The following is a 13,534-nucleotide window of genomic DNA, read 5'->3' on the forward strand; positions in this document are numbered from 1 at the left end:
CACTTTTTATCTCCAGGTTTGAATCTATTGTCATCCAAACAGTGAGCTGTCACCAAATGGTTTTAATGATTATTGAATATAATTCTGTTTTCATTTCTTTCTTGGTGGTACAGAAAAAGTACTAATTCTTTCTTTGTACTAAAAAGCAAGAATATTTATATTTTCCCTTATACATTAAATAAATTCTAAAATTCCCTAAAAAATTCAACACATGGATATTGGAATATGTGTAGTGTAATCATTTTCTCATGTTTAGAATTGTGATGTATAATTTTAAATTACTAAATAGCTTGGTTTTCAGTGCTTAAATATATCGAAATATATCTCCATTCTTGAATACAAATAAATTTATTTATTGTCATTATTAGGATAAAAATTCTTCTCATAGAGCATTTTTTTTTTTTTTTCATAGAGCATTTTTGACAGAAATGTACTTCGATACAACACTTAAAAAAATGACTACAGGCTACTTCAGATCCAAGTTAAAAAAATTAATTCTAGTACTATTCAACCTTTTCATAGACGCATTTTGCATTTAATAGAAGCATATTACATTTTATCTAATTCTAGCTCCTTTTATATGAAGGTTCAGGTGCCATTAAATAAGAAGAAAGTCAACAGGCAGACAGAAGGAGGGGGACACATGGACAAATCATAAAATGGATAATTAACCCTTGAATTAAACCAAAGTTGACAACTGTGAATAAATGATACTACCTTGTTATAGTCAGAAACACTAAACACTTCAACAGTTCAATAAATAATTTAGGTTCTTTTTTTGCATAATATTTCAGGAATAACTATTCAAGCACACTGCAGGCAGTGTTTGATGTAAGTAAAATATTCATATCTATTTCTTTGTGACTTAATAATTGTGCACATTTTAATATTGTGTTTAGGAAAGAAGCAATTCAACTTCTACACTTAAAAGACTTTAATTCTGCTACCAGACACAGCATGTATTTCAGATTTTCCCACTTTGAGGCAAGTTTTTTTACTTAATTAAATTGTAATATTGGCATTCTGCCCACTAGAAAGTCAGAGGAAAGTTCTGAAAGAAATGTAATTTACTTTGATCAAAACTGTACAAAGATAGAACATGAAAAAGAAAAAAAGAATGAATGAAAATGTACCATGGTATTGGTACACTTTAAATACTAACAGTATAAAATCATACAATTGCAATCATTGTATATTCTATTATGTATTTTTGGATGCACAATGCAGTGTTTTACAAAGAATTTTCAAGTTGGGAAACTATTCTTATTTATTTCTTTACATCAATTCAATTGAGAAAGTTAATGTACAGCAACTTCTGACCTCCTTACATTTCTTTCCATGTGACTCAGCTGTAGCACATTAGCAACAGGAAATAAAATTGGGTTTCAAAATTGAATATGATGGAATGAAATTCAGTGGAGTCACTCTAAAGTATAGATTATAGAAAATTAACAGACATGGTAGAAAAAGTAATTTAAGAACACTCATATTCTGTTCTCCCTCAATTCTCTTCTGTTCAGAGTATTAGAGGTGGGGTCTATAGGAAGTTGTCAAAAATTATTCAGACAAGTCAAATGCCAAATATTTACTTCTAAGTTAAAATAAATGACATAATATTTTATGTATATTTTAAAAGTGACACACATTGCCGAATATCTTTTTATCATCTCCTCCCAAACTACCCCACATAGCTAAGCAAGATAAAAAAACCAAGACACTGGCAAATCCTCATCAATTGAAAGATATGAGGAACACTCTAATGTGAAGAAAAATCTAGAAGCAAGTGTCTGTACAATACTGTGTTATTAAGAAAGGTAACATATGCTCACAGATTGCCCTGATTCTCATGTGTAACTCAGAGCATGCAAGAGAATAGCTGATACACGATGAGAGGATATAATAATAAACCTCATTTTATATCATTTCATTTTATTGTCTTCTTTCACTTTTCTCAGCTTCTTTTGCATATTTAAACTAGTCCTGGGCAGTTTAGAACAAAGGACACTATTGTCAGTTTGTCAGTGATGCGTAAATAGAATACAGAGTATACGAGATATGCTTATATAAAAAAAAAGAACAGAAAAGAAAACAGAACTAATCTTTCGGGATCCCTGGGTGGCGAGCGGGTTAGCGCCTGCCTTTGGCCCAGGGCATGATCCTGGAGATCCGGGATCGAATCCCATGTCAGGCTCCTGGTGCATGGAGCCTGCTTCTCCCTCTGCCTGTGTCTCTGCCTCTCTCTCTCACTGTGTGCCTATCATAAATAAATAAAAAAAAAAAAAAAAAGAACTAATCTTTCATCTTCTACTATCAATGAATAATATAGGTCAAGAATAGTATTATTAGGACGTGAGATGCCAGGTTCCTGATTCTAGCGGCAGGTTCAAAATCTTAATAGTCTTGGGGAAAACCTGAGCAAGGAAAACTCTTCTAATTTCCTATTTGCAACTCCAGCTAGAAACTGCTGTCCAAGGTCCACATACCAACATGGGGCATCAGCAACCACACAGAAATGGCAGAGTGATATGTGTTAGGCAAGGCCTCCATGGTTCTGATGGTGCTGATGCAGGAGAACAGAGAACACATATGATTTTATTTGCTTTGACTTCAGCAGCGTTTGGATGCCCAGGGCAGGCAAATGATGGCACCTCATAGTTAACTAGGCCCAGAGAATACAGCACAACAAAATGGACACTAATCACTTAAGACTTGTCCACCAGATGCCTTACATCCAATTATCCTATGGAATAGGAATAAAAAAGAAAACTTGTGTAAGATTGAGCATTTACACTAAGTTGCTCTGAAATAGGACTAATCGTAGAGTGGAAAAGGAGTTCCTTGTCAAGTTTAACCTCTGTTCTGCTGGGTCCTTGCTCTACCTTCCTCTACTGCTCCCCAGAGTAAGTAGCACTGTAAAGCAGTGTATCATAGTGAATAAATAATGGGCTCTGGAATTTTCAACTGAACATGTAAGACTAACCATATGTAGGTATCTCTTCCTTTCTAAGACCTCCATAAAAAGACAATCTAGGATTTAGAAGATTTAAAACTACATATTCAAATAAAATGGGAGAAGTACTTCAGTGGAAAGGAGGTGATAACTACATTTTTGGAAGATAGAAAGGAGAAAGGGTAGTTAAAAAAAAAGAGAGGCAGAGCAGAAAAGAAATAACCATAATTTGTTTGTTTTAAGAAAATACCAAAGGAGACCCAAGAGTTGCAAATACCAGGAATTACAGGAGTTTGGCCTACAGTATGCCACCCCAGACATGAGACTAGTGATCTATTCTCTACAGAAATTGAACAGCCTATGCCTCTCTTTCAGGCATATCAACTATGGCAGATGGAAAAAGTGAGTAATGGAGTAGAAAACAGGAGGTTATTTAAATTTGGCACACTTAGTAATGGGAACCCCAGGCTTCCCCTTTCCAACTCACAGAACATTTCTAGCCAGGTATTAGCCCCTAGGAGAGGAGAGACAATTACTCTCCAACAAAACAAAGAATTGCCAAGAAAGTTCTCCAAATACTGGTAATTAAGGATCCTTTAAAAGACAGTCAGCTCTGTAACTGAGCAACTTCTGTCAAAATCCATTTATTCACCAGGCCCATCACTGCAACTTCCATTGAGCTTTTTTATTCTTAAATGGGAATCTAAGGATCACCGAACATGTTATGGAAATCAATCTGAGATCAGAAAATAACTATTAGAAATGGAAAATATGATAGCTAGGGGTACGTGGATGGCTCAGTCAGTTAAGCATCCAACCTCTGATTTTGGCTCAGGTCATAATCTTAAGAGTCCTGAGATCCAGGATTAAAACCTTTTTTTTTTAAAGTTATTGTGTTTTTCTTTTGAGATTTTATTTCTTTATTCGTGAGAGACACACAGAGAAAGGCAGAGACATAGACAGAGGGAGAAGCAGACTCCTCACATGGAGCCTGATGTGGGACCTGGTCCCTGAACCAGGATCACACCCTGAGCCAAAAGCAGATGCTTAACCACTGAGCCACCCAGGCATCCCTAGAAACCAAATCTTAAAAAAAAAAAAAAAAAAAAGAAAGAAAGAAAGAAAGAAAAGAAAAGAAAAGAAAAGAAAAGAAAGAAAAGAAAAGAAAAGAAAAGAAAAGAAAAGAAAAGAAAAGAAAAAAGTGATTATCAAGGAAAGAGCAAAAGAAGGTATCTCAGCCAACTTTATTCAAGAAAAGAAGCTATCTTTGGCATTCCAAGTAGTAAATATTTCAATACAGAAAATTAGAGATGTGCGCAGTGGTACAGAAAAATGTGGCTAAGAGATGAGATACCCAGAAGCTCTCCATGCACCTACTGCGAGTCTCCGAACTCTCATGAGCGCCGACCACTTTTGCTATCCACTGTTACCCTGGAAGTTCAGAGGCTGCAGATTTGCAAGATCTGGCATCTGAAAGTCTCAACTCACTGCTCACGTGTCTCAGCTGCCAAAGTGGGTGATCCTCAGAAGCCTTGCCTGGTAGTTACTATAAATCAAGAATCTAAAAAAAAAAAAAAAAAAAATCAAGAATCTTATAGAAGGCGGATCACTGCTATTGCTTTTAGTGTTTGCAATCCTGAATCAAGTGTTTACCATTTGCCCCATGTGCGTGCAACTCCCCCTGGACTACCTCTCATTGAATTGACAGATTCTAACAGCTGTCTGGGGAAAGGATTTTGATCATTCTCTTCCTCTATCATGCACTTGAGAGAGTAGAAAGTGGTTGTGATGCTATTGCTTTGGCCATAGAGAACCCAATACAGAATTATGCAGAATTAAAGAGCATCTTCCTCCAAATCCAAGTGGCCAAACACTTCCCCAGCACCACAATCCATACTGACGTGAGATATCAGATCTTGAGAATAAAAAGAAGCTGCAAGAAGTTTCTAAAGAGAAGGAATAAAGAAATATCAAAACCAAAGAAAATTCAAAAGAAAGAATCAGAATTATATTAGAATTCTTAAAACCAGCAATAGATGATGGAGGACAAGAGAATAAAGGCTTTAAAATTCTAGGAGGAAATGAATTTTAACTTATAATGTTATGTTCAACTGACATGTCAATCATCAACGTAAAAGTTAAATAAAAACATGTTCAATAAGCAAGTACTCAGAAAACTTGTAAGCTTTTCAGGCCCTGGTAATTCTTTGGAGACTACTCCTTAAAAAAGAAAGAAAGAAGAAAAAAAAAAAAAAAAAGAAGAGAGAGAGAAAAGAAACATGACATCCACGATGCAATAAATACATTACAAGAGAGTCTGAGGATAACAGCTATGTAACAGTGCTTAAGACTAAACAGTCCAAATTGGAACAGGATAGAAAGATGAAGTTCTCTGGGAGGGATACTTCTGGGGAATAAGGAGCTGTGAAATAATAATAAATCAGGGAAAATTAAGTTCAGGCACATAGACCACAAAACAAGTGAAATATTAAAAAGTTTAACATGTTTTAAAGAAAGGAAAGATAATGGGTATATTATTTGATCTATAATTAACAGTATTTATATTTAACATTTGTTATAATTACCTAGAGGTTAATTCTTGGGGGAAGAGAAATGGCAAGGTGAATTAAGGGAACTGAATCCTCATGTAACATAATGTATTAATATGTAATACACTACATATACATGTAATCCAGCAGCATGTACATATAGATCAAGTCAAAATTTATAAATCAAAAACCAGCATTAAGAAAATAATATTTTTTACAAGGAAGTAAAACTAAACCAAAAAAAAAAAAAACTGCTAAGAAAAATTGTTGCCTTAATAGAAATGTGAGAGAATGAACTATAAATACGCCATGATTAGCATGGAAAGAGAGAGGGAAGAGAAAACTTTCATAAAATGTGTTTATAGTCTCTTTCTCTGAAAAAAAAAAAAACTGCTATATATTCTAATTTGAGGAATTTGTCTTTATTATGTAACCATTCCAACTGAGTTTCCCGAGGATGTCAGCTACACAGCAAGGCAGAAATATAACACATCAAGTAACTCTGATTAGCAATTAAGAAAGCAGAATCATTTACTCAGTAAAAAGTAAATATGTTCAAATTAAATATGTATATTTTATACTATAGAGTTATTGCATTTTATCAGTGTATAAATACAAAAAGTTGTACAAATTCAGAAAGATGCCTAATATTTTTTTTTTTTTTTTTTTTTTTTTGTTCAAGATGCCGTGAAAAGCAACCGATTACATAATGGACTACTGAGCATCCACATAAAATAATAATAACAATAATAATAACTATAGTCAATGAAATCATTTAATACTGAAAACAACTATGGGGTGCCTGGGTGACTCAATCAGTTGAGTGTCCAACTCTTTATTTCAGCTCAGGTCATGGTCTCAGAGTCATGAGTTTGAGCCCCAAGTTGGGCTCCATGCTGGGCATAGATGGAGCCTGCTTGGGATTCTCTCTTTTCCTTTCCCTCTGCGGCTTCCTCTACCTCCATTCTCTCTCTCTCTCTCTCTCTCAAAAATAAAATACTGAAAACAACTTCAAAAGCTAGACACTACCATTATTCTCACTTTACAGATGAGGAGACTATGGCACAGTTTTTCAGAGACTTGCCCATGGCCTCACAGACACCATGTGGTGGAGCCATAATTCAATCCCCGGTGATAGGGATGAGGAAGGGACAAGCCAATACACTGAGTACTAAGTCTAGAACTCAATCAGCATAAACCTGAACATCTTTTTTTCTGAAACCTGTCTCTTCTGTATTATTTATCTGCATAATCCTGTAAGGCAAGGCTCCTGAAAATTTCAGACTCCTTGCTCTCTTTGCTTCATGCTCCTCCCCACATGGACAATCTTCAACTTGCCCCCATCCCCATTGCCTTTGGATCATCCCTTAGTTATACTTTGGAGCTGCTTTATACTCCCTCTTGAATTTCTTCATTTCTAACCTACCCTTTCTGTTGACAGGAATTAGCTTCTTCACACAGCTCCTTTCATTCATTGCTTTCTTGACATATATTAACTTTTAACATTTTCATGATACAATCTTATCAATCTGTTCTTACCTAATTCTTACATAACTCTATATCGGGATCATCGAAAAGCTAAATGTTCTCTCACAACCCTATATTTAAGTGTCTTGAGGTTTTTGCTTAGAAAGTCATTTTTCTGTTTCTTGTGCTATGGAAATCCTGCTCATCTTTCAAACCTAGGTAAAACATTGATTTTTTTTCTTTAAAGCTTTCCTTAAACTCTTACTAAATTAATCTTTCTTTTAATTTTCTTTGCATGTGTTATATTTCCACATAATGGTTATATAATTTTATTATTTATTTATTAACTTTATTATATAACTTTATTAATTCACTTTTCTCTTTTAGATCATTATCATATTTGGTTTTCTGTGCAGCTATGCAAGTGTGCTCATCGAAATCTTGTGCCAGGGAAGCCCAGGTGGCTCAGCAGGTTAGCACCGCCTTCACCCGGGGTGTGATTCTGGAGACCCGAGATCGAGTCCTGCATGGAGCCTGCTTCTCCCTCTGCCTGTGTCTGTTCTTCTCTCTCTCTCTGTGTCTCTCATGAATAAATAAATAAAATCTTAAAAAAAAAAAAAAAAGAAATCTTGTGCTACAAGAGCATGGTTGAGTAGCAGCTACTATTAGGTGTCCTCTAGATCTACCTGTGAGTTCTCGTCAACAAAGCCAAACTCCACTCAGGCTTCTCATAGCCAATGATGACTAAACACTGAGGTTCACCCTTCTGAGATGTAGGACTCATTAAACAAACCACTGTGGGCTGGCCAAAGTCTAACTCTTCCTCCTTGGTCCTTTATCCTTCCCTCTTAACTTGACAGATATCAGATCCACCATTTCCTCCTTATCTGGCTCCCTTTTCTCTTTTCTTTAGCAGATCAAATCCTCTACTGAATCCATCTGCTTCTTGAAGGATCCAAGTAATACTCTGCCTTCTTGAGAAGAAGGTCTGTTTCTTATTTAAATTTGAATTCCCTAGAGCCTAATATGATAGTTTGCATAATGAGCACTTGACAAATATTGTCAGTCATGGTGTCCTATAGAAATTCACTACAGAATCACTATTATTAGAATTTAGATGTGTGTAAGTGGATGGATATGGAACAAAGTATTTTGACCTTCTCTTAAAAGTGTTTGTCTTGTGAGTGGGTGAAAAGATAGTCAGTATAGAGCATAAGTCATCCAGACATTTCCAGAACCACATGAATATTTTGGAAAGAGGAGAAAAATCAGAGTGGTATGTCATCTGCTTTGCTTTTGTAGAAGGTAAATATGAAGGGGGTGGGGGGAGCAGAGCTAGTGGATGTAATTTCTACCTTCCTTTCCAAAAAAAAGAAAAGAAGGGAAGAAGGGAGGGGAAAGAGAGGAAAGGAAGACAGTTAAGAAGGATAGTTAAGTATTATGAGAAAGGAAAAGCTAATCTGAAACTAAAAAAAAAAAAAAAAATCAGCTTGGGACAGCTAACACGAAAAATCAGTCCTGCCATTAAAGAGACTGGTAACAGGCTTGGAGAAAGCGGCAGAGTTAGTGGCAAACTATATTTCCCCCAAGGCCATGCAGCAGTTCTAACATTATCATAATAGCTCTCTTCTTTGAGGCCCTACTGCTTCCTTACCAATGACATCCCCAGCTCTGATTCACTCATCCGGACGATGAACACAGACCAGTTACCCTCTTACTAAGCTGCCCTCGCTAGTGGCAACAATCAATCTAGAACTGACTGCTTGTCGCCTCTAGCACCACCTCAGAAAGACCAACCAATCCAATGTCAATCACCACTTCCTGTGGCCTCCTCTGAGTCATTCAATGCAGCTCCCTTTTTCAGAGAAAAGCCTTCCAATTCCATCTTGGAGTGCATTCCACAGTTACTTCGGAGTTTCCTTCTTTGTTGCAGAAAACAAATAAACCTCACTTTTTTGCACAACTGGTTTAGTTTTTAGTTGTCTTTAACTCTTTGACATAAATGATTAAATAATGTACTTAATATACCGTCTTCCCCTTGCTTTATAAGTACTTCATATTTATTTATAAATAAGCTTTTTATAAAATTAAGTATTTTTATAAAACTAATAAACTCAATTTATAACTGTGATTAGCCAAGCCTTTTAAATGTGTATAAATACAGTTATATAATTTTAAGATTACTATTTAAAATCACATTGTGGAGCACCTGGGTGGATCGCTTAAGCATCTGACTCTTGGTTTCAGCTCAGATTGTGATCTTAAGGTCGTGAGATAGAGCCCCACATGGGGCGTCTTCTCAACAGAGAAGCTTCAGATTCTCTCTCCTACCTTTCTTGCTTGTGCTCTCCCTCCTTCTCTCTAAATAAATGAATAAATCTTTAAAAAATAAAACAAAATAAAATCAAATTATAAACAAATTTCTCAAGTAAGCATTTTATTTTTATTTTTTTAAAGGTTTTATTTATTTATTCATGAGAAATAGAGAGACAGAGAGAGGAACAAATCTTTTAAAAAATAAAACAAAATAAAATCATATTATAAACAAATTTCTCAGTTAAGCATTTTATTTTCATTTTTTTAAAGGTTTTATTTATTTATTCATGAGAAATAGAGAGACAGAGAGAGAGGCAGAGGGAGAAGCAGGCTCCATGTAGGGAGCCCGATGTGGGACTCAATCCCGGGTCTCCAGGATCAGGCCCTGGGCCAAAGGCAGGCACCAAACCACTGAGCCACCCAGGGATCCCCTCAGTTAAGCATTTTAAAGTAGATGTTATTATTAATCTATTTTTAAGTAAATTATTTTAAGTTTTGCAAATACATTAAATATGAATACTTTTTCTATAACAAAATTATTACTACTACTGATTTGCTTATTCACTTTGATATTTAAGTTTCATCTTTCCATTCTAAAATATTGACATAGCAAAGGAACAACTTGTTAGACTAATTTTAAGTGAATATCCAGGTTATATGTTTGTTGTTATTAATCAAAACAATTTTCCTTCACTTTTATTGATGTATGTCATACATAAAGACAATTTAACAAAAGCCTGAATGCACAGTTTAATGAATTCTCACAAAATCTATGTGACCAAATAACCAGCACGCAGAATAAGAAATACTATCATCAGCAATGTGGAAGGTTCTTTATACACATTCTAGTCAATATCCCACAAAGGAAACCATTATCTGACATCTATCACCATAGATTATCTTCTCTGGTTTTGAACTTAAAAATCAATGGAAACACTCAGTATAAAAATACCTTTTCAGCTACCTTAGGTTTCATATTGACCAGAGTATTTGCCTAAGATTCAGAATTAGAGATTCTTGACTCCAACACCGACTGGACCCACTAAACCCTGTTTACAGATGTGATAACAGAAACTCCTTCACTTTAAAGCCTTGGTTAATTTTGCTTTCAAAGTTCACAAGCCTAACTTTTAAGCTATATCCAGTTACCAAACGCTTTTATGAGAAGTAATGAAATCCTAAAGGTTAGATGATAAATGAATTTCTGTGTGGCATTAGCTATATTTGCATATTTTTTTCCTTTTAATATATCTAACTATCAGGATGCCTGGGTAGCTCAGTCTGTTAAGTGTCTGCCTTAAGCTCAGGTCATGATCTCAGGGTCCTGGGAGTGAGCCTCACATCGGGCTCCCTGCTCAGAGGGGAGTCTGCTTCTCCCTCTCCCTCTTCTCCTCCCTTCTCCTGTTTTCTCTCTCTCTAATAAATAAAATCTTTAAAAATGTATATATCTAAATATATTCCTTTTTAAGATTTTTTTAAAAATTTATTTGAGAGAGAGCATGAGCATGGGGAGTAGAAGGAGAGAGAATCTCAAGCAGACTCGGCACTGAACCTAGAGCCTGAAGTGGGGCTAGATCTCACAACCCTGAGATCAAGACCTGAGGTGAAACCAAGAACTGGTAGCTCAACTGCCTGCACCCCACCCAGGCGCTCCTGTCTTAACGTCTTCTAACTGGATTCTCTGTAGTTCTCAAAGTTTTTTGATTACATGGCAACACTTACAGGATCCATTAGTAAGTTTCTTGGGCAAGCTTTCCACTCTAAAACTCAATTTCTTTCTCGGTAAAAAAGTTAAATAATATTACACATTTATAGGTTGTTGTTTAAGATTGAAAGAGTGAAGGTATGTGAGAATTCATATAGTGCCTAGCTCAAAATAAATGCTCAATAAATAAGTTTGTTGTTAAGAATGACACCTTCTCTTCACTCATTAAAATACTAAGACTTTATTATGGAATTGAAAGATAATTGTGCATTCCCAAACGTAATCTTAATTATCATAACATTTTTTTCTAACAGTTTTAATTAAACCTGCCTGAGTAATTATATATAATTTGCATATGTCCAGATATTTTGCTGAAATGGGGCCTATACAAAGTTGTAATTTATTCAATTGGGAAGGGAAAATTACAACAGAAAATAGAGATAATTTTTGTATGCATTGCTTGACTTAAGTAGCACTGTGTAAACACTGTGCTTTTGTTAAAGTTCTTTATCCAAAGCTACAGTATAATATTACTGTAGTTTTGAATATATCTCTTTAAGTCATAAGGGAGATTACATGCAAAGAAATGGGCAAAACATTTACAAATAACGAACAGAAGTGAAAACATAGTTACACCTATTAATGGAAGTATCTGTAACCTTCTTGTCAGAAAAACGGATTTGCATCAGTCATGAGCCAAAAGTATCCAAAAATGACTAAAAGTTGATTAAAATGTTTAAACATAAACTAAATACAAAGCCTACAATGTGAACAAAGATTGGTTAACTCATGATTTACATAATTTATTTTATTCTAAATATTTGTTATTTTAATCTCATTAGACTTTAATCAGAGAATACCTTACAAAATGTTTCATCAAAATCATACTCTCTCAAAAAAAAATCATAATCTCAAATGATGCCTGGCAAATGAAATATAAGGAAACCCTAATTTATATAAGCTTCTAAAAATTCCATAAAATCTATGCAAATAGATTTCAGAGTGGGGCACCAATCAAGATCAGAAAAATCAGGTTTATATACCCTTTTTAAGGTAGTCGTCTCCCTGAATCATCCAGGGCTTACAGACTCAATGAATTCCCCTAAACTATAGGAGAAGCCTGGACAAGAAGCACTAAAGGGCAATTTGGCAGGAGTTTTGGTTAATGTGAATAGGATACCCTTGCTTGTTCTATCAATACATGTCTTAGGGAAGAGAGAGACTTTTGATTCTGAAGGATTTATGGTGGCCTGAATGTATCCTTTCAACATTTTATGCCTACCTAATTAATTAGAAAGACAATCATCATGCATAAATAACAGAGGAAAATCAAATAATTATATATTGCATATATATATATGCCTATATGATTTGCAAACATATTTTAATTAGTTTTTGATTAATTTGAATACAAACTTAAGGATTGCTAACATTTTGAAAATATAAAAACTTTGACCAATAATAACAAACAGTAACAGAGTTAAAACAGGAAAATTTGAACTAGGAAAATACCTAGATTCGAGACCTATCTCTGCACTAATTTGCCATATGAATGTGCACAAGTTACAGCTTCACTGTACTTGAGATTTTTCTTCCATTAAAATGGAGTCAAAATGAACTCATACATTATTTGACAAAAACTTATTGAATGTTAGTCACTATCTAAGAGATAAGAAATAAAAGACCAATGGGTAAAAGAAACAATTGATTGTCACATGATGCTTTTTAGAGTTGAGGTGTATGTCACTTATCAAAGAAGATGGAATAAGACTGACTGGCCCAGTTAGAAATCCTAAAACTGGCCAAAAAGAATGTTCACCTCACTCAATGTAAAAAGGGAAGGGAAGGAGAAGATGAGGGGAGAAGAGGAGAGAGGAAGAGAGGGGAGAGGAGGGGAGGGTAAGGGAGGGAATGGGGGGTGAGGAAAAAGAGGGAAGGGGGAGGGAGGAAAGAAGGAAGGAATTACCTGTTGACATTTAAAATTCAGAAGATTTCATACAAAAATTAGAAATTCTAGACTTTTCTTGATAAATCAAAACTTCTAACTGAATTGAACTCCTATTTTTGCATGGCCACATTCTGCAGCAGATAACTGATGGATGTTCATTTAAGAAGGGAGTAAAGAAAATCCAAACAGATGAAACAGATAGGACATAAAATAGCATGGTTCATTCAGGGCAATCACGTGTATCAGGGTCATTGGATAAAAGCATGGGGAGGGATGACACTGGAGAAGTGGGCACATAACAAGGTTATGATTAGCCTTATAACTGATACTAGAGAAGTTAAAATTTTATTCTTCAGGAAATGAGGAACTAATAACAATTTAAAGGATTATTTCCAGTATTTTACATCCTATGACAAATAAGCAAAGGTGGCTGTAGTTGTGTTCTTCAAAATAAATGAAAATAAAAGTTAATTAAAATTATTTATACTTATTTTTGACATTTCTATGGCAGGAGTTACTAGTTAAATTTTAGATTCTGATTCATTAGCTTTAACAATAAAATTCTAAAATGCACTTAGCATTTAAAAAGTTTCTTTTAT

The sequence above is a fragment of the Canis aureus genome, chromosome 13 (assembly GCF_053574225.1).
Source record: "Canis aureus isolate CA01 chromosome 13, VMU_Caureus_v.1.0, whole genome shotgun sequence".
Lineage (NCBI taxonomy): Eukaryota > Metazoa > Chordata > Mammalia > Carnivora > Canidae > Canis > Canis aureus.